Here is a 20,252-nt window from a genome sequence, read left to right on the forward strand (position 1 = left end):
AGTTTCTTTCAGCTGCACTACACAGCAGCTACTAAAACAGCAAGTTAATCTAAGATGCAAGAATGCAATGCATGATGCAAGATATGCAGTGCAGAGAATATGCAAGATGAATATGCAAGTGAGGCTAGATGAACTAAATGCAAGGAGAACAGCAAATAAGAATGCTTCGAAAACACAACGCCAAGTCCCCGGCAGCGGCGCCAAAAACTTGGTAGGCCTCAAAGAGGTGTAAAAAAATTATCCCCGGCAGCGGCGCCAAAAACTTGGTAGGCCGGGGACAGTGTATAAAAAATGGAGAAAGTTAAGGCCTACAGTGATACCGCAAGTGCACGGTTTCGATGTAGTGAGTGCACAAGTACGGGTCGATCCACAGGGACTTGGGTGTGTTCATGAAGATTCCTAAGCTAAATGGCAGTGACAGTGCAGTGAGAACAATGAGAAGGCAGTAAAGAGAAAAGCAAAGCCAAGAGGCAGTGAACAGGGAAGTGAAGATGATGAGTGAGCAAAGCAGAAAGAAACAACGCAATGTAACAAAAACAGTGACAGTGACCAAAGGTCATAGGCAGTGGGTGAGCAGTGGTGAAAGCAAACAAAGCAGATGAAGGGAGCTAGGATCATTAATTCCACCACTAACCTACACCATGTATTCAACGACTACATTCTTGTTCTTGTGATGACATGGGTTAAGATGTGGTCTGCCCTATGTCTAAGAAGTTTCTCCACTAGAGAAATCATCCCCAATAAGACATTGCTCCATAGCACTAGTTATCTGGCTAAGTATAACTAGTCTAAGGCTCAACATGGTCTGGTTTAGCATGATTGGTGGTTGTGTCCACATAGAGATATTCTAACTACAGTGGATACATGGCATCCACTGTGAGAGCAATTTGCAGACATGCCAAAGTGATTATCTCCTAAACATTTTTAACATTCAAGAATGCATATTCACATCACACAGGATAGCAAGTTAAGGCTTCCTTAAGACCCTAGCAATTGAAACTAACACATGATAAAACTGAAATTAAAATTGGAATTAAACTGAAATTAACCCAATTAGGGGGTATCTCGGCTAACCAAGAACACCCTCTCTACACATCAATTGCCTTTTATAGTTTTACAAAATATCCCCAAATTTCGAAACCCTAACTTGCAAACCCTAATTTTTGAATTGAAAATTCCACTCACCTAATCCCTGAATTGATGTCGACCCATGCCTATTCTCTCTTCTCTGCTCCTCTCCATGTCTTCAATTGCGTCTTATAGCCTCACCTAATTTATTGATTTATCACCTAGGGTTTCAGTGGTGAAAAATCAATAAGTTAGATGGCTATAGAGGTAGGGGAGGTAGCTAAGGCGTGTAGGTGGTGTTTGGTGACAGTGGAGGAAGTGGCGATGGCAGGGTGGTGTGGTTCAGCGAGGTGTAGCTGGTGGAGGTGATGGAGTTGCAGAGCAGCTCTCTGCAACAGGGTATGGAGGAGAAGAGGTCGAGTGATTTTGGGTTAGGGGGCGTTTGGCTAGGGGTATAGGGTGTTCGATACTTGGGTGTTAGGCGGGTTCAGCGAGGTTTGATGATCTGCGACAAGGAGCGATGGATGGGAAGATGGTAGGTGGATCTGACGGCGATGCGGAGGCAGGCGATGAGCGACCGTCGGATGAAGAGATACAACGAAACGAACGGTACTTGATGGAGTTAGGTACTGTAGTGTAAGGCGGAGATATCAAACTTCGATGCACAGCAAGGGAGCGACCGTCGGATGCTTCTGAGAACTGATCTGACGGCTGAAGACGCAAGCGGGTATGGATTTGGGTTTTAGGCTTTTGGGTATAGAATATGGGTTTGGGAAATGAGTTTGGGCTTGGAAAACCTTGAGCCCACTTATTCTTTAAGAACAACTTTCTTCTTCAAGCCCATTTCTATCCTTTTTTTGGTCTTCCGCACATCACTCTTCGCGGCTTCCTTGCGTAATTCCTCCTGGCTTTTCACTACTTTTCTGCTCTTTTTGCTCCGCAACTCATCCAATCTTTATTTATTACCTAAAAATACAAAATTAAGTAAGAAAAATATTTATTCTTGAAAACAATGAAAATACAGAATATGGGATAAAATGTAGAATTAATGCATAAAAGATGAGTTAAATGCCAACAAAAAGGGATAGATATATACAATATTTGGCACTCATCAGTATGCTAGACATACAGATCGAAGGTTCCCAAACTCACCTTCCACCAAAGAGGCGTGATAACGAAGCTATCTCAGGAAGACGAAGGGTGGATCTCAACCCACCAAAGGTTAATCAACCTAAGGGAACCAGAAGAGCGCACCACGATCCGGACGAGATGGACTCGACTTACAAGCCCTCTCAATCCTACTACGAAGCATTTTCCAAAGATGCTCACAATGTGAACATGGTTATGGAGCAAATGGAGAAAATTCGGAAGGAGATACAAGGCCTAAAAACTGGCCACGCAGGCGCAAGACTAGAATAAGTGCTCTAAGAAGCAACCACTTCCCCACTATCTTTTCTCATTTTAAGGGAACCCATCCCTCCAAAATTCCCGGTACCTACGTTCCAAGCATACAACGGTACCTCAGATCCCGCGGCCCACTACTGTATTACACTCGTGTCCTTGCCCATTTGGAAAGAGATGAGGTAGTACTCTGTAGGTACTTCCCTGCAAGCTTGACGGGATCAGCACTATCCTGGTATGACAACTTACCAGCAAACTCAATTGACTCCTTCGAGCAATTGTCTATGGTGTTTTTGGAGACATACATGTACAATAAATCAACAAAGGCAGGGTAGATAGGCTATTTGCTTTAGCTATCGGACCCCGGGAGACATTGATGCAGTACACAGAAAGGTGGCAAAAGACGTTCCAAGCAATCGGCAAAGTCAATCCATAAATTAGCATTAACTTCTATAAGTATGGACTTGATAGAACCTCAGCCATCTTCGTGGAGCTTCACAACATAGCCCTCGATTCCGAAGGCGAGCTCAGGGTTGTCCAAGACCGCTACATCAGACTCGAAGAAATCCAGAAGGACAACCCCAGGGTACAAGCAAAGACGACAATAGCTCCGCAGTGAACCAACTCTCTGGAACCAATCTCGAAGATACCTAAGCGACAAAATGAAGCCGGGGCAAAACTAGATCTCGAGACAAACAATCCAAATACGGAGACGGAAAAAGAGGCAAAGGAAGAAAAGAATTTATGGATAAAATCTACATGAAGATAAATACAACTTTCTCTCACATCCTAAGCAATGAGGGAGCAAAGCCAGGCTTTCCTTACCCTAATACTAGGGGAAAGCAACCAGAAAAAACGAAGGAGGCCAAGGAGTATTGTGCATACCACCAATACTATGGGCATACAACTGATCGTGCTACCATTTACGCAATGTAATCCAAAGATTCATCGACGAAGGCAAATTCATGGAGTACGTACAGCTACAACCAGCAGAAACTGAGGAGACCCCAAAGAAAAGGGTAGAACTACCTCAGGACGGCAAATACATCAACATGATCACCTTTTCCAACGGAGGCCAAGAAAAAATGCTCGAAGATATCCTCGAGTGATCTCGAAATAGAAAGAAGATAGAATCCCATGAGGTGTTCAAGCTAAGTGGACCACATACTAGCACTTTGGAGGAATGGATGGCCACGCCATTAACTTTCTCAACAAATGACGTCAACCAGGAGGTTGAAATGCATAATGTTCCATTAGTAATCAATCTTCCAATACACAGATGGAATGTTACGAAGGTCCTCGTTAATGGGGGCAGTTCGTTAAATGTGCTATTTTACGAACCCTACCTACGCATGGGTTTGACAGCGGAGCAAATGGATTATTCCACTTGCACAATATACGGTTTCAATGGAGCAGTCTCTAGACCAAAAGGAGAATTCTTGCAGGTACATGCAGGACCTTTAGCAACCAATACACGGTTCTGCATAGTGGAAGCATCTTCGCCCTACAATGTCATCATGGGCAGGCTATGGGTCCATAGATTGCGAGGAACAGCTTCGACATATCACCAATACCTACGCTTTCCCACACCTATGTGTGAAATGGAAATCAAAGGTGACCAGTAAGACGCAAGGCTATGCAATCTAGAGGAAATCAGACTCAACGAAGAAAGAATTGCTGCTTAATAGCACGAAAGAAAAAGACGCAAGGCAAACACCAAGGAAGTACAGGACGGGTCCTCCTTAGTACCCAAAGCCGTCTCAGCACCGAGGACAGGTACCTCCGCCACTCCAGGCGCAGATGTCTCCGCCAAATGACAAATACATAAAAGCACTCCTCAACGACCTCAGCAACAAATCTGCTCATCGGTGGAACCAACGAAGAAAATCAACATCGGGAAGGAGGCAGAACCAAAGATGCTCAACGTTGGAATTTTACTTGAAGAGGAATAGGAGGTGCAACTACAAAGGTTACTAAAAGAGTACGCGGACGTCTTTGCATGGTCAATGGAGGACATGCCAGGAATTGATCCAAATTTCGTCTCACATCACCTTCGGCTCAGACCGGAAATAACAACATTCAAGCAACGCATACTTAAAGTGGCGGACATCTACCACGAAGGGGTAGAAAAAAGAGTTGCAAAAGCTACTTACATCTGGATTCATACGAGAAGTCAAATACCCCACGTGGATATCCAACATGGTCATTGTTCCTAAGAAGAACGGAGGCGTACGCATTTGCATCGACTTTAGCAATCTCAACAAAGCACACCCCAAAGACAGCTATCCACTGCCAAACATTGACCAACTGGTCAACGCAACCGAAGGCTACCAAAGACTATCCTTCATGGATGGATACTCAGGCTACAACCAAATAGACCTTGCGGAAGAAGATCAGGAGCATACCGCGTTCTTTACCCCACGAGGCCTATACTGCTATACAAGGATGCCTTTTGGACTAAAGAACGCGGGGGAAACATACCAACGATTAGTAGACAAAATATTTAAACCATAGATAGGCAAAATAATTGAGGTCTACGTAGACGACATGCTCGTCAAAAGCAAAAAAGACAAAAACCATCTCTCAGACCTAAGGGAGATATTCGAAGCCATAAGGAACTTTCACATGAAGGTGAACCCGGAGAAATGCACTTCGGAGTTACCTCAGGAAAATTCCTGGGATATCTGGTGACTAAGCGAAGAATTGAAGTATACCCCGAAAGGGTCAGAGCATAATGGAGATGACATCTCTAGAAACCCTAAAAGAAGTACAAAATCTAAATGGAATTTTAGCTTCAATGGGAAGACTCATAGCAAGATCGTCAGATAAATGCAAAGCATTTTTAGACACGCTAATGAAAGGAAACAGGTTCATGTGGACCGCAGAGTGCGAACAAGCCTTTCACAAAATCAAGAGTACTTAGCATCAGTACCCATTCTGCAGAAGCCGGAGCCAGGTGAGATACTCACCCTATACCTAGCAGCAACAAGCTACGCTGTGAGCGCAGTGTTGGTACGAGAACAAGGGCAGGGAGAAAATCCCGTATACTACATCAGCAAGACACTCAGTTCAACGAAGCGTAATCACCAAGGTGGAGCAGCTCATATATGCCTTAGTAGTGGCAACACAGAAACTAAGGATATTTTTCGATGCGCACACCATTCGAGTTTTCACAAAAGCTCAAATAAGTCAAATCCTCGACAACACGGAGAAAATTGAAATAGTGGAAAAAATGGAACGCCATGATCAAACAATTTCACAAAATCTTCGAAACAAGGAAAGCTGAGAAATCACAAATCTTAGCAGACTTCCTAGCGGACCTACCTCTGAACGACGAAGCGGAGATAGATGATATCCCAGGAATGGAGGAAGATAAGCCAGAATCATAAGATCTCCTCGAACCGCAAAATTCACGAAGGTGGGAAATCTTCGTAGATGAATCCTCAAACGGAGAAGGAGCAGGCATAGGGATTGGGATAACAACCCCTACCGGAGACCGACTCATCTATGCATTCAGGTTAGAATTCGAACAATACACTAAAAACATCACGCAGTATGAGGCGGTCATACATGGTCTACACTTAACACAGGAGCTGGGCTTATCAGATGTTCGTTTAACTAGTGACTCACAATTGGTCATTAGACAAATCGATCTCAAATATCAAACTCTGGATCCAATACTGTCTTCGTACCTAAAGTTAACACGGGAACACGCATCAAAGATCAACAAGGTTACATTCAGACATGTATGTCGAAAATACAACAGACACGCAGATGCCTTAGCATTCATATCATCAATGCTGAGAGACAGGAATACCACCTTAGTCCAAATTGGAAGAATTTATGAACCTTCGATAGAAGGACTAACCTCAGCAGTTGAGGAAACCCTGGCCGTCCAGACCAGGGCCATGAGAGAAGCAGAGAAAGAAGATGAAGGAATGGAAGAACCAGATAACGAAGCAGACGGGTCTGACAAAGATCAATCCATGTCAGATGGAAGCAACGAAGACGAAGGTGGAGACGATTGGAGAATCCAAATTCACCAGTATCTTGACAAAGGTACTCTACCCGCGGATGTCAAAGAAGCTCGAAAACTCGAGTCAAAGGCAGCAATGTACAACCTACGAGATGGAATACTGTATATAAGGTCATTTCTTGGACCTCTGATGCGGTGCCTCTCACAAACCGAAGGAATAAAAATACTGCATGATATACACAGCGAAGAAGCTGGCAATCATAGAGGAAGAAGGTCTTTGGCGATCAAAGCCAAAATGCAAGGATACTATTGGCTAAGCATGGACGAAGATGCAAAGAACGTAGCAAGGCGTTGCGAAAGATTCCAACGCTTTGCCAGGAAGATTAAAGTACCAGCAACAGAGCCTAACTCGGTCATCATCACATGGCCATTCGCCAAATGGGGAGTTGACATTGTTGGACCCTTGATAGAGGGGTCATCGAAAAGAAGATACCTTATAGTAGCTACGGATTATTTCACCAAATGGGTGGAAGCAAGGGCTTTGGCAAGAATTAGGGACACAGATGTCTTTAAATTCTTGTTTGATCAAATCATCTGTAGGTTCGGGATACCAGCCGCCATAGTCTCTGACAATGGCAAACAGTTGGAAGGAAAAAACATAGACATGCTATTTAACGCTTTCAAAATTCAGAAATACATGTCTACTCCAATATATCCTAAGAGCAATGGACAAGCGGAGGCCACTAACAAGATGATAGAAATGAACTTAAAGAAGAAGCTGGGGGCATACAAGAAAAGATGGTGTGAGCGGCTGCACAATGTCCTATGGACCTACCGTACTACGAGAAGGACGGCCACAGGAGAAACTTCGTTATTGTTAACCTGTGGAGCCGAAGCAGTCATCCCAATGGAGATAATACTGCCAACAACGAAAACAGAGGCATGGGAAAAGAACCTGACAACGGATCTTATGCTAGAAAAGCTTGATGACCTTGAAGAAAGGAGGGAAGTGGATTTCCAAAGGATGGTGAACTACCAACGAATGATGGGTCGTGAATACAACAAACGGGTAATTCCTATAAACTTTGTGGTTAAGGAGTACGTACTACGTCAAATACCACCATATCAAAGGAAGAAGGAGTGGGTAAAATTAGCTCCGACATGGGACGGACCCTACATCATACACGATATTGCCGAGAAGGGTTCATACTACCTAAGGAACCTCAAAGGAGAAGTATTGCAACACCCTTGGAGTGCAATGTACCTAAAGAAGTACTATCCGTAAGTGAATGGTTATTACTCAGGAGAAGAAGGGAAGGGGCAATGGACCACCATGTTATATCCCTGATCAAAGGTATTATAAAACTAATGAATCAATGAAACAAACTTTTTGCTAAGAAAAAGTGCATGTTGATTAAATACAAACTGGGTTAGAATAGACACCCTCCGTCAGAATTGACGATGAGGCAAGGCACGACATAACTGCGCATATGTGAATCTCGGATCCTAAGGGCAAATGAATCCCACTAAAAGGCAAATAATAAATAATATATCCCACAAAGATAGATACCTTGTCGAAGTAAAGAAACCATCATGTTGAACACGTAGGGTTATAGGAAAATTATTAACCACGTAGGAGCCCTCACCATCACGGTGCCTTCTGGCCAAAGGATACTTGGGGTAGGATGATGAATGTTCCACCAAAGGTTAAATATACCTTAGCACCTTGTGATGACTCGAATGTGCAGATAATTAGACACAACACGTATACATATAATAATAAAGGTACCATAATAGTGCTACCAAAATACGACTAACACGTCTCAAAAGTTGCAGATAACAAAGGTTCAGAACATAACAAAGAGTTTTTTCAAGGAAAGGAGACAAAAAAGGCCCCTCAGCTGGGGGAATAATACAACAAAGAAGTTCAGTTGGAAACAAAGTCAGCATAACATGATCATGGATAAGGATGACGAGGGAAGACAACACCCTCAGCTTGAAGCTCAGTCTCCTTAAAAGCATCGTTAATGTAGTCAATGGAAGAACGCTCGAGCTGCACCTTCATATGAGAAGCTTGAGCCTCTAGATCCGAAGACGACTTCTGAAGGAGCTCCATGATCTGAGAACTAAGCTGATCATTAGCTTGTTGAAGTGCCTCAGCTTTAAATTTAGCAACAGCATCAAACTGGCGAGATATTTCCAACGCAGATATCTGACACTCAAGGCGGCTAATCTTGGCGTTTGCACCCACCAAATTCTCCTGGAGACCTGCGCATACGAAGGGTATCAGCAACAAGAAAAAGCAGTTGAAGCCACAAGGATGCTACGGAAAAATAATTATCCTAAGCTACCTCCGGCTTGGATAAGGGATTATTCTAAAATATGTTGAGCCTCAGCAAGATCCACCTCAGCAGCATCGAGATCTTCCACAAGGGTATCTCTTTCCGTCCGGAGATCATCAACATCTATCCGGAGTGAAGCATTCTCAGAGGATAAATCTTGGTACACACGCTCTAACTTTTCAAACCTTTTTACTAAGGATGCATGAGACATGGAGAAGGAACGAAGCTGGCATCGACAAGTTTGTTCTTAAGAGAACAGACCTCAGAAGTTAAGACATTACGCTCCGCAGTAACCTTAGCTAAGAAAGCACAAGAATCTTCAAAATCGGCATGATACTTCTTGCGAATAATTTCTTAAGCTGAGAGACGTTTCTCGACTAAGGAAATGTCCTCCTTTTGATTTAAAATGAAACTCTCCTTCCAGCTAAGGGCTTGGTCATACTCCTTACGAAGCAAAGCCATCTGCTTCACTAAGTCAGCATTATGGCCAGACTCGAGGGAAAGTTGGGCCTCATTATTAACGGTTACGTTCATCAGCCTATCATATTTCTTTTGATAATACCAAACGTCGGAGGTTAACTTGGCCACTTGATCTTGGAGATATCTAAGTTCACTAAAGCTATCGGCTGGCAGACGAAGGTTGTCTTAGGACTATACAACAAAAAATGAAGAAAAAGCTAAGGAGAAGAAGAAACAATACCTATGGCTTTAGAGGACTCAGCAGCTAAGGCAGAATCGGCAGCTTTGCGACCATCCTCAGCAACCTTGGCAGCATTATTGGACCTCTCAAGAGCCAATAAAAAAGCTTCCAGATATCTCTGAGTCTTCCTCAGATCATCTTCCAACGAAGATATCTTAGCAACAGAAGCAACATCACTCGACGAAGGTTGTTGTGCGGTAGCAAGCGCATATTCTTGACGAGAACGTTCCAACAAGGCACTCAAATGAGTACACTTAGATTTATAAACCTTGAATAAGGTATAACCAACATCGATCTGCTTGCAAAGCTGAAAAACGAAGGAGTATATGAGCAGACGAAGGATCGAATTAAGAAGAAAAACAATAAGGTGAGAATCACTTACTGAGAATGCTGAAAGAAGAGGGAGGAAATTGGCGTAGGTGTCCATGAAAGCCTCCATCTCTTGGATGCTACCCTGCGGATATCACCAAAGCTCTGACTAGAGCGAAGATAATCAGGGTCGAAGAACAAGTCTTTAGCCGCACGATACTGGGAAGATAGCACATCCAGCTGCGAAGCTATCTCGAAAGAACTACCAAGATGATGATGATCAACTCCAACAGAAAAGGGACCCTTGGAGTCCCACGGGATGGCTTCAAGAATAGCATCATCAGAACTACTTAAGCTCAAGCTCTCCGGCAGCTTACCTTGGATAGATTCATCAACAACTCCCTCGTTCGTTTGAGCACGAACATGGGGAACGACTGCTGAACCCTCACCACGACGAAAAGACGGCATGGTGGATGAGCTAGGAACATAAGGAAGAGTTTTAGAACCGCCTAAATCCATGTCACCGGCAGAAGGAAGATTACCCAGTACGGTCCATTCTGGTGACGAAGGTGGGGGTCAAATAGCTTTGCTAACAGGGGCAGTAGAAACAGACTGAGGACTCCCTAGTGAAGCAGGAGCAGCATTGAAGGAGAATCTATCTAGTGAAATTACAACCTTTTTCTTCTTCTGGGAATCTGAGCTACCAACCCTCACCGTGGGGGTAACAACCTTAGCAAATGAACCACTTGATTGAAGGGGGTAGCAGGAGACGAAGGGAGACTCTTAGAATCCACAACAGCAGCTCCAGCAGTGGCGGAAATAGCGGGCAAAGATTTGTTAGGAGCAGAAAACGAAGGCATCTTCAAAGACAATGTAGGAGCAGGGGCTTGAACACTAACAGGATCGACCAACTGAGCACCAGTACCAAAAAGAAGGTTCTCACCTTCAACTGAGGCAGCTCGGATGGGATTAGGGTTATCTTTGGAAAAATCCTCCTCAATATCATCCAAATGAGGGCTGAGGCCAATATCCTCGATATCCTCCATGTCCTCGTCACCTGGTACTTCGCCAGCAGCCTTGGGATCCTCATCCAAAGCATCAAGATCAATAACGGTCTTCAATTTACCCTTCCTCTGGGAAGACTATAAAGAAACAAATGCGTCAGCTAAGAATCAGGGTCAAGGCATTAAGGAACTTACAAGCGCAAAGGTATGGCAATGATCCTTACCTCCGCAGGTGTTTCAACCAAATCCTTTCTTTTCCTAGTCCTTGTAGCAACAGAGTTACCAGCAGAGCCTGGAGCAGTCCCAGCAGAAGAAGCATGGCAGACTGCAAAAGAAAACCATCAGAAAAAACATCCAAAGACGCCTAAGCAGCCAAAGACACCTAAGCAGACAAAGATATCAAAGCAGACAAAGATATTAAAAGCAAAGGTACCTCATGAGAAGCAACAAGATTAAAAATGAAAGGATGATACCCATCATACTTCTCGGGCAAAGAACGAGCTGAATGAGGGACAGAGGGATCTGCGGTGGTGAAAGCATAGGCCCAATGATCAACTACACGAAGAGGAGTACGAGCCCAACGAAGGTTGTTACCCTCTCTAATCTTCCTAGAAGTAACATGAATACGACGAGGGCTAACACTCCAAAGAATAAGGTTACTTTTCTGAATGGCATCGGCATATGTAGCATTGAAGTTGGCGGGGGTATAATCCTCCTGCTTAGATATCCCTTCAGCAAAGGGGTCATAGGACTTCAAAGTAGTCTTTCCCTTGCTACGATACCAACTCTCACAAGGGCACGCCAGTAATTACCAGTATAATGCATGACTCCTCGGACCTGAGTCTTATTTGTCGGGTCATCCCTGGTAGACAAGACGTCGTAGTAGAAAGGATCCTTTCTACTAAACAAAGGAATGAGCATACATGCGGCCAATTGGCCAACGCTAATCAGAATATTATTCTCATCGTAAGGAAAATCTCGAATAAGAGACTCGGTGAGAACATCAGGGCCGTTGACAACGGAAATCTCAAATTTGTGAAGACGAAAAGACTTAACAATCTCATCCAAAGTCAAATGGGAATATATATCCTTGTCACGAAGTGTCAGCCTTTGCAGTTCATAATGAGGATGAGGTGGTGGAAGATCCTCGATAACAAATCCTTCAACATCAGGGTCCACAACATCCTCAGGGACCGTAGCCACCTCAGTACCAGCAGGCACCTCTGAGTCCTCAGGAGGAGGGGATGGCGTAGCATCAGGATGATCCATTCGCGGAGGAGGATTCGTCTACTAGGATATATTCGGACCTTTATGCGTAGGATTCTTTGGGAGCCTCATAATGCCCAACATCAACAGAAAGAACATATTCATCAACAATGGTAGAAGAAAATCACAGTTCATTCTAAAAGCAGAAAAGGGGCAAAAACCGACATACTTTGGGCATGGGTTTTACTAAACCAACCAAAGGAAACGGTTTGAACACGTCATAAGGAGAAAATGAATATCATACATCACAAAAAGAAAGATCGCAGGCAAGGAACGATCATGGCGAAATCATCATCAAAAATCAAATGGAACAAAACCCAAGTTCCCATACAACGTGAGAAAGTAAAAGAGAATGATAATTCTCACATGCAATTATAACATCAACATCAGTAGTCCCCTAGTCAAATAAAGAGACACAGGGCCAAGCATGAAGAAAATAAAAACTAAAAGACGAGTATCACTTACTTGTAGGATCAACTATGGAGCCAAAGCACTCGAAGAATCAAAAGGAAGAAGGAGCAGTTAGCAGCAGGAGAAGAATATCAATGAAAGAGATAGAGAGCGACAGTTCGAAGAAGAAGAAAGGGAATTAATAAAACCCTTCTCTTTGTTCCCCTCTTATAGGCGGCTGGAGAATCTGAAAATTTGGATGTCCCGAAATTCAAGGGGAAGTTATTGCATGAAAGGACATGTAGGGACCATCCAATCCGTACGTGTGGCATAACGGAAGTTTTTCTCCCACATCTACCAAACGGTAGAATATGAAAGAAAAGGGGCAAACTGTGAATACCAATATTCTTTGGAGCACGTGTCACGATCTTAGTGGCCGCATACAAATTCAACTGTGCAGCCTTCGCTAGACAGAGAAGCCTGATTATCAAAGGATACCTCCGCAGATCTACTTTATCTCATCCAAAGAAAGAAGGCCTAAACGGTTAAGATGAGAAGAATAAAAGCCTAGTCTACAAAGAGGTAGCTGGCGAAGGGACAGAGGTAGATGACGCATCTAATCAACATTAAATGCATAAATATCTTATCTACACACATGAACCAAGGCATGTGGATAGAGAAGGCGTGGCAGAACCCGATTTGCAGAAGCTGGCGGTGAGCGAAGGTACAACCTGTACTAAGGTTGGGTAGTTCCCGAAGGAACGTGAGCCATCTGAGGTGGAGGAATACGACTGGAGAAGGTACGCGGTGGACGAAGGTACCATTGGTACAAAAGGTATATCAGAAGGCGGTGGACCCAGAGGCAGCAAAGAGATACCTGGAGCAGAAGGGTCTATAAATACCAAGCCTCGCCAACAAACTAAAGGCCTTCAATATCTAGTAGAGAAGATCTAGTCTTAAGCTTATACCTCTTTAATGTTTAGAACTTAAGTATTTACTTCAACTTGAGTTCTCTCTATTACTTTGGGAAGCAATTAATATCTCTTGTAACCACCACAACTTAATACAAAACAATCATTCATTACCCGTGGGCGTAGACAAATGTCGAACCACGTAATCTCCTGTGTCTCATGATAACTTAGAAGCTTTTAAATTATATTTGTGTTCTTCGTTATTATTGTGATCTTGAATATCTTTTATTACTTAGCATTATCAGTTCAACAGAGGTATCGATACTACTTAGCATCAGATCCTCTGAGTTGTATACATTACGTAGATTACGGGAAAACGAGTAGTCATAGAAATCAACCAAATCATGTTCAAATGTTTTTCTTTAAAACTCCTATGCATCCAATATGAATCGATTGCTTCTGAACTTTTTGGAGTGTTTTAACTGGTGATTGTCTATGTTCAAAATCAATGCTTTATTCTTGTATCTCTTGTATTCTCTTATTCTACCGGAATCAACTACTATTTCTTCTACAATTTTTCCCTTTTTGTTTTGATTGATGTAGATTTAGATTTATTCTATGACCACTTTGATCTAGCCTTGTTCTACATTCTTCTCCTTGTTCAAAAGCAACCGATTCACCTTGGTATTTATTTCGCTTTAGGTTTTGACCTCGCCGTGTTTTTTTTTGATATGATTCAGTACGGTTTTGTCACCATAGATCTAGGTTTGCGGTGATCATTATAATTTAACGAATCTATTTTGATATTTTATTTTTAAAGGTTTTAAAAGGACAAAAATTGGTTTCTGAAGGTGATTGTAATTGAATGAAGAGAGTTAAGGTAGTGTGCATGAGATTATGTTTTTGAATGTGAGATGAGAGGGCAATTAGGTCTTCTTACAATTCAACTTGTTTTTATAATAAGTTAGGATCACGAAAATAAATTGGACCCTTGGAAAATAATGCTAAGCCCATGAGAGTAATATCTATACTTTTTTCAGGCGCATAATATAATTCTTTTTTAGAAATAAGTAATGTGATCCAAATTTTGTCTGTGGGACCAGGGATAAAATGATGCTTCGGTCAATTCACGTTGGAGGTCTGCAAATCGGCAATAAAATCGGAGTCAACCCGATTTTTTTATTTCTTCCATTACTTCTTTGATTCAATTCCACAAAGTTTCTCTCTGCTATTCCTTTAGATTTCTTCCATTTATCTGCATTCTCTTTACTTTTAATTTTGTTTTTTCTAGTTTAAATCCTTTAAATCTGGTTCCTCTTCTTTTCCGGAAGTTTTGTAGGGGGTTGGATTTTTTTCGATTACTATTGCCTTCTAGTTTCTATAACCCAATTCCTTTAAATCTTTGGTCTTTTACTGATTTTAAAATCAAATTTGCTCTTGATTCTTCTATTATACCCTGATTTCAAAACCAACTTTTAATTCTAGGTTATTTAGTTAGTTTTGTAACTCGCCTTATCCTTCGTTTAATAGTTATCTTAGTTTCTTCTTTACAGTTTTTTTTACGTTTTCTTTATCAATATGAACTACTCAATTATCTTCATTCTTTTAATTTCCTTGTGTTGCAGGGAAATTGTGTTTGGAGATTTTTCTCAATGGAGACCGATTCAGGTCAGTTGCTCAAATCAGGGAAAGAACATTAACAATCGACTCATCCGATTCAACTCCAGTGGCGTATTGGCTATTTCCTCAAGTAAGGGATCTTTTACCACACTACAAGACAATGATATTAAGAAAAATATTCTTTCCAGTATAAAAGTAAACATAATATGTGTCAGTTGGGATATTGAGGTGAAAAAAATTGGTAGCAATTTAGAATAAATAATCATTACATTTGAAAAAATAGGATCACATGTAATTAGAAAAAGTTTCAATCAAATATTTGGATGTATCAGAAATTCTTCACAAGTGGCAGAATATAGCAGACACCACAGTTATAGAATAACATGCAAACATATAAATGTGCTTATCTGGAGGAAGACGTCAACTCAATTAGAAACTTGGCAGTTTTTTTCTTAAATGATATACAAGTGTCAAAACTCAAAAGTAGATTATTAGTTCTATTTACATGCAATGGTGGAAGATATAAATTCCGCAACATTATTTCTTATACGGTACCACACTCTCAGTTGAATCATTATCTCAGAACAAAAAACTTCAACTTTCTTTCAAAACACCTCAAACCCCCACCTTCAATCATCTTCAAAATACAATGTCGGATGTCCCAACAAACGACTATATTGCTCATCTTACAGATGCTTTGAATGATAAAAATTTTACTGGATCCATCAGAAAGCATGTTGAATTTCTAAGGTTAGCAGCAATAACGACACAAAAAGGTAAATTCTCAAGAGTAATATTAAAGTTGTCCAAGGAGATAAAAGGAACTGATAATCCTGAAAGTCTTAGAGTTGATGAGATGGCTTTTGCTCTGAATAGGGATTGGCCTACTATGGGGTGACTTATCATCAGAAAAACATTTGATCCACAAATTTTCATTATCCGATTTACTCAAGCGAGGGATTTTGCTTCTGCTATTTTCTCAAATCCAAACAGAGTTCATGGGAAATTTCTAAGCATGCACCTCTATAATGGTTATGAAAATATTCATGATATCGATTTCAATGGTCAGGATGTATGTATTGAATTTACACTAAGAAGTGATCTAGTAGAGAAAGGATATGTAGCAAGTAAAGTTGCAGAAAATGTGGGTTATGTTTTATCTTTTATCAGGTCCTTTAAGTATGAAAGGTGATTACACAACGCATGTCTTAGTAAACTTCTCAAGAGCTTTCATCCATCAGATCAAGATAATCCTGTTGAACGGAAGAGACAAAGAAACTATAAAATTGAGAATTTTCTATGTTTGTATTCCTCACAGTACTTGTAGGGATTGGTATGTTGATCACATTGGAAGCAAATGTGAGGGTAGAATTATGGAATATAGAAAACACTTCTCAAGAATCTTCATCAATGAAGAAGAAGAAGAAGAAACGAGAGTTCAGCCAGAAGGGAAAGATAAAAATATGGAGGCTATGGTCGAATCAACAACAACTTTAAGGATCTACGAAAGTCAGTTAGATAGAGATGAGCACATGGCTAGAGGAATCAAAAGAATGAGAATATCTGTGGAGGAAGAAAGTACTGAAGAGATGAATGCTAAAAAATAAAAGAATAAGGAAGAGGAAAATAATATCAATAGGGAAAGGAGAATCATAACTGCAGAGGGGTTGAGGAAAGTTATAAAAGGAAAGTCACTTGTTATTGATAGTTCTTATACTGAAAAAGAAACATAAAAGAAGCATACTTATCTCAACAAAGCAAAACACATGGATATGACTAGGGAAAAAAACCAAAAGAGAAAACAAGAGGAATGTCTCAGACTCCTAGGTCAATACTCAAGTATATCAAGAAACAAAAGCATCGTTATTGATAAGGAAAGGGAGCAGTTGAACCAGAACATATTGAATGATTGGTACATGATTGAGCAAAAGAAAGAATGCATCCCAGTTGAATTAGATGAAAAAATTCTAAATGATGACTCTAAAATGGAGAAGGGAGAAATATAAATGACTTAATAAGAATGTCTACAAATACTGTTATGAATAATGAAGAGATTGATGAATTGGTTTGTATGGGAAGAACAAACCCACAGGAATGAAGTTTGGTTCAACTTGATGAACGTGAAAATCCATAAAGAGCAACTACTGAGGAGGTCTTCAATGAGCAAGGAAATTCTTCACAATTTCCAGTGGAGCACTTGGAGGTATGAACAAACAAACACTTTTATTTAAATCCCAAAATAGTTAATCATTTATTTTTTTAGAACTAACCAATACATGATATTTTCCTCGGCCTTTATACTATTATGTTATCTTCATATCATGATAAATTTTACCAATGTTGAAAATAAATATTTCAAACAATATCTCCTCTCAAGTATTAAGTACACAGTCTTGTTTCTTGACATTATTATCTGTAGCATAACTCCATTTAATTATAAGAATGCATGTTTTCATGTTGTGATGGAAGAAAATAATACTTGGCATGACTTTAAGATTTTATCTTGGAATTTGCAAGCAATTAGATCACCTTAAGCATCTGAGTAAAACACATAATTTGGACATGATATTTTTATCTGAAACAAAAGTCCAAAATAATATTGGTATAAAAGGTGTTACATAAACTTCAGGCTAAAGACTGGTTCATGTATCCATCAACTGGTAGATCTGGAGGCTTTGCTATTGCATGGTTCCATGGAGTATCAACAAACCTTATCTCTTTTAAGGATAATGTCTTTAATTTCCATATCATTAAAGATAACATGAGTTGTAATATTTGCTTTATATATGGTGCTTTGAATAATAATTTGAGAGTTAATAAATGAGAATTTATTAGTAATTTTAGTGACCAACAAATACCCTGGGCTATAATATGTGATATGAACTTTATTCTTCATAGGGATGAAAAGGAAAGAGGAAATGAAACATCTACAAGTATTTTATCTTATGCGTATAATTGTATACAAATCTTGGGCTTGGTTGATTTAAAATTTACTGGATTACCATTTACTTGGACTAACAAGAGAACAGGAGACCAACACATACATGAACGAATAGCTCGTGTTATACTTAATCATAAATGGCTAGAATGGCTTCCAAAATCAAGTACTAAACATTTAACTAGAATTGCTTCCGGTCATGCCCCAATCATGCTAGAAACTAGGCCTAATAGTGAAAAAGGAAATAGACCTTATAGGTACATGAGATGTTGGATAGAACATAGAACTTATAATGACACTATAATAAAATCTATAGAAGAAAGTAGAAACAGAAATAGTAGTATAAATGGATTAATTAAGAAAATGGAATATGACCTTAGACTTTGGAATAAATCTGAATTTGGAAATATATTTAGAAACATATCAAATGTTATCGTTGAAATTGAGGCTGAAAATAGTAAACCCATATAATGTAGACACAAAAAATAGGATAGAATATCTATAAAATGAACTTAATTCCTGTTATGAAATAGAAAAAATATATTGGATCCAACATGTTAAGGACAAATGGATAAAAGAAAATGATCATAACACAAAAAAAAAAATTCATCAGAATACTTCAGAAAGAAAGGGAATTAACAGTATCCATACTATTAGAGATAGTAGCGGATTATGGATAGAAGGGCAAAAAGAAGTTACTGACATAATCACTAAACATTTTAAAGAAATATTCCAAACTAGCAACGGTAGTATTAACACTATTTTTAACAGTATTATAGATAATAAAATTAATCCAGAGGAAAACCTTAAGCTGTGTTCTATTCCATACATAGAAGAAATTAAAGAAGCCTTATTTTCTATGAATTCTTTGGGAGCACCTGGACCTGATGGTTTTCCCCCAGGTTTTTACCAACATCATTGGAAAAATTTAAGTGATGAGATTGTAGATTGGGTACAAAATGTCTTTAGGAACAAAACCTTAGAACAAAAAGTTAATCATACTTTCATTTCCTTAATACCTAAGAACAAAACCCCTAAGACTCCCAATGATTTCAGACCTATTGGCCTAAGCAATGCTCTTTACAAAATAGTTGCTAAAATAATATCTAATAGAATGAAACCTTTACTAGATAGCTTAATTTCTCAAAATCAGTCTGTTTTCATACCAAAAAGACAAATAACTGATAATATTATAGTAGCTCATGAAATTCTGCATATAATGAAAACTAGTAAAAGAAAAAGTGGTCATATGGCCCTTGAATTATATTTATATAAGGCCTTTGATACATTAGAATGAGATTTTATTATTAAGATGTTAGAGTTACTAGGTTTTTCTCTTGATTTATGCAACTTAATATATGCTTGTATTTCATCTATATCTTATGTTGTTCTTGTGAATGGAATTCCTGGAGAAACTTACTATCCTACTAGAGGAATTAAGCAGGGGGATTCTTTATCCCCTACAATCTTTATTATTTGTATGGAAGCTTTATCTAAACTGTTATTGCATGCTGAAAAGCTAGGAGATATTACTGGTGTAAAAGTTACAAAAAATAGTCCCGTTGTTTCACATTTATTTTTTGCTGATGACTCTTTTCTCTTTACGTCAGCAACCATATATAGTTCAAGCTAGGAATCTGCTTAAATACTTTAAAAAAAAATTAGTGAATCCTCAGGTCAGCTTATAAACTATCAAAAATCAGGTATATATTTTATCAAAAAAGTTTAGAATAAACACAGTAAATTACTAGCTAAATTTTTTAGAGTAAGTAGAATCACTAAAACTGATACTCATCTAGTTACCCCCTTAAGCCAAAAGTTTTAACTATCAAAACATGTTAGATAAATTTTATAGCAGAGTTCAAGGATGGAAAGCCAAACTTCTCTCACAAGCAGGAAGAACTACTTTAATTAGCTCAATCACTAGTTTTATGACAATATATCAAATGATGTGCTTCATTTTACCAAATAAGACTTTAGATAGGCTTAACGCGCTTCAACGGGACTTCCGGTGGAAAAAAAAAGAAGAGAAAAACAAAGGAATTTATATAAAATCTTGGGATTCAGTTTGTATTAGTAAAGATTATGGAGGCATGGGTCTTAAAAATCCTCATAAGTTTAATCTAGCCATGTTAACAAGGCTAGCTTGGAGATTACTAGAAAATCCAAACAAACTTTGGAGTATTATCCTAAAATGTAAGTATTTTCCTAAAACTGACCCCTTAAACTATAAAAAGAAGGCAATTAGATCTTGAGTTTGGACAAGTATATGCAAAGGCATAGAAGTTATTAAGGAGAATCATAGTTGGGAAATAGGTAATTGTGAA

Source organism: Papaver somniferum, chromosome 8 (assembly GCF_003573695.1).
Source record: "Papaver somniferum cultivar HN1 chromosome 8, ASM357369v1, whole genome shotgun sequence".
Taxonomy (NCBI): Eukaryota; Viridiplantae; Streptophyta; class Magnoliopsida; order Ranunculales; family Papaveraceae; genus Papaver; species Papaver somniferum.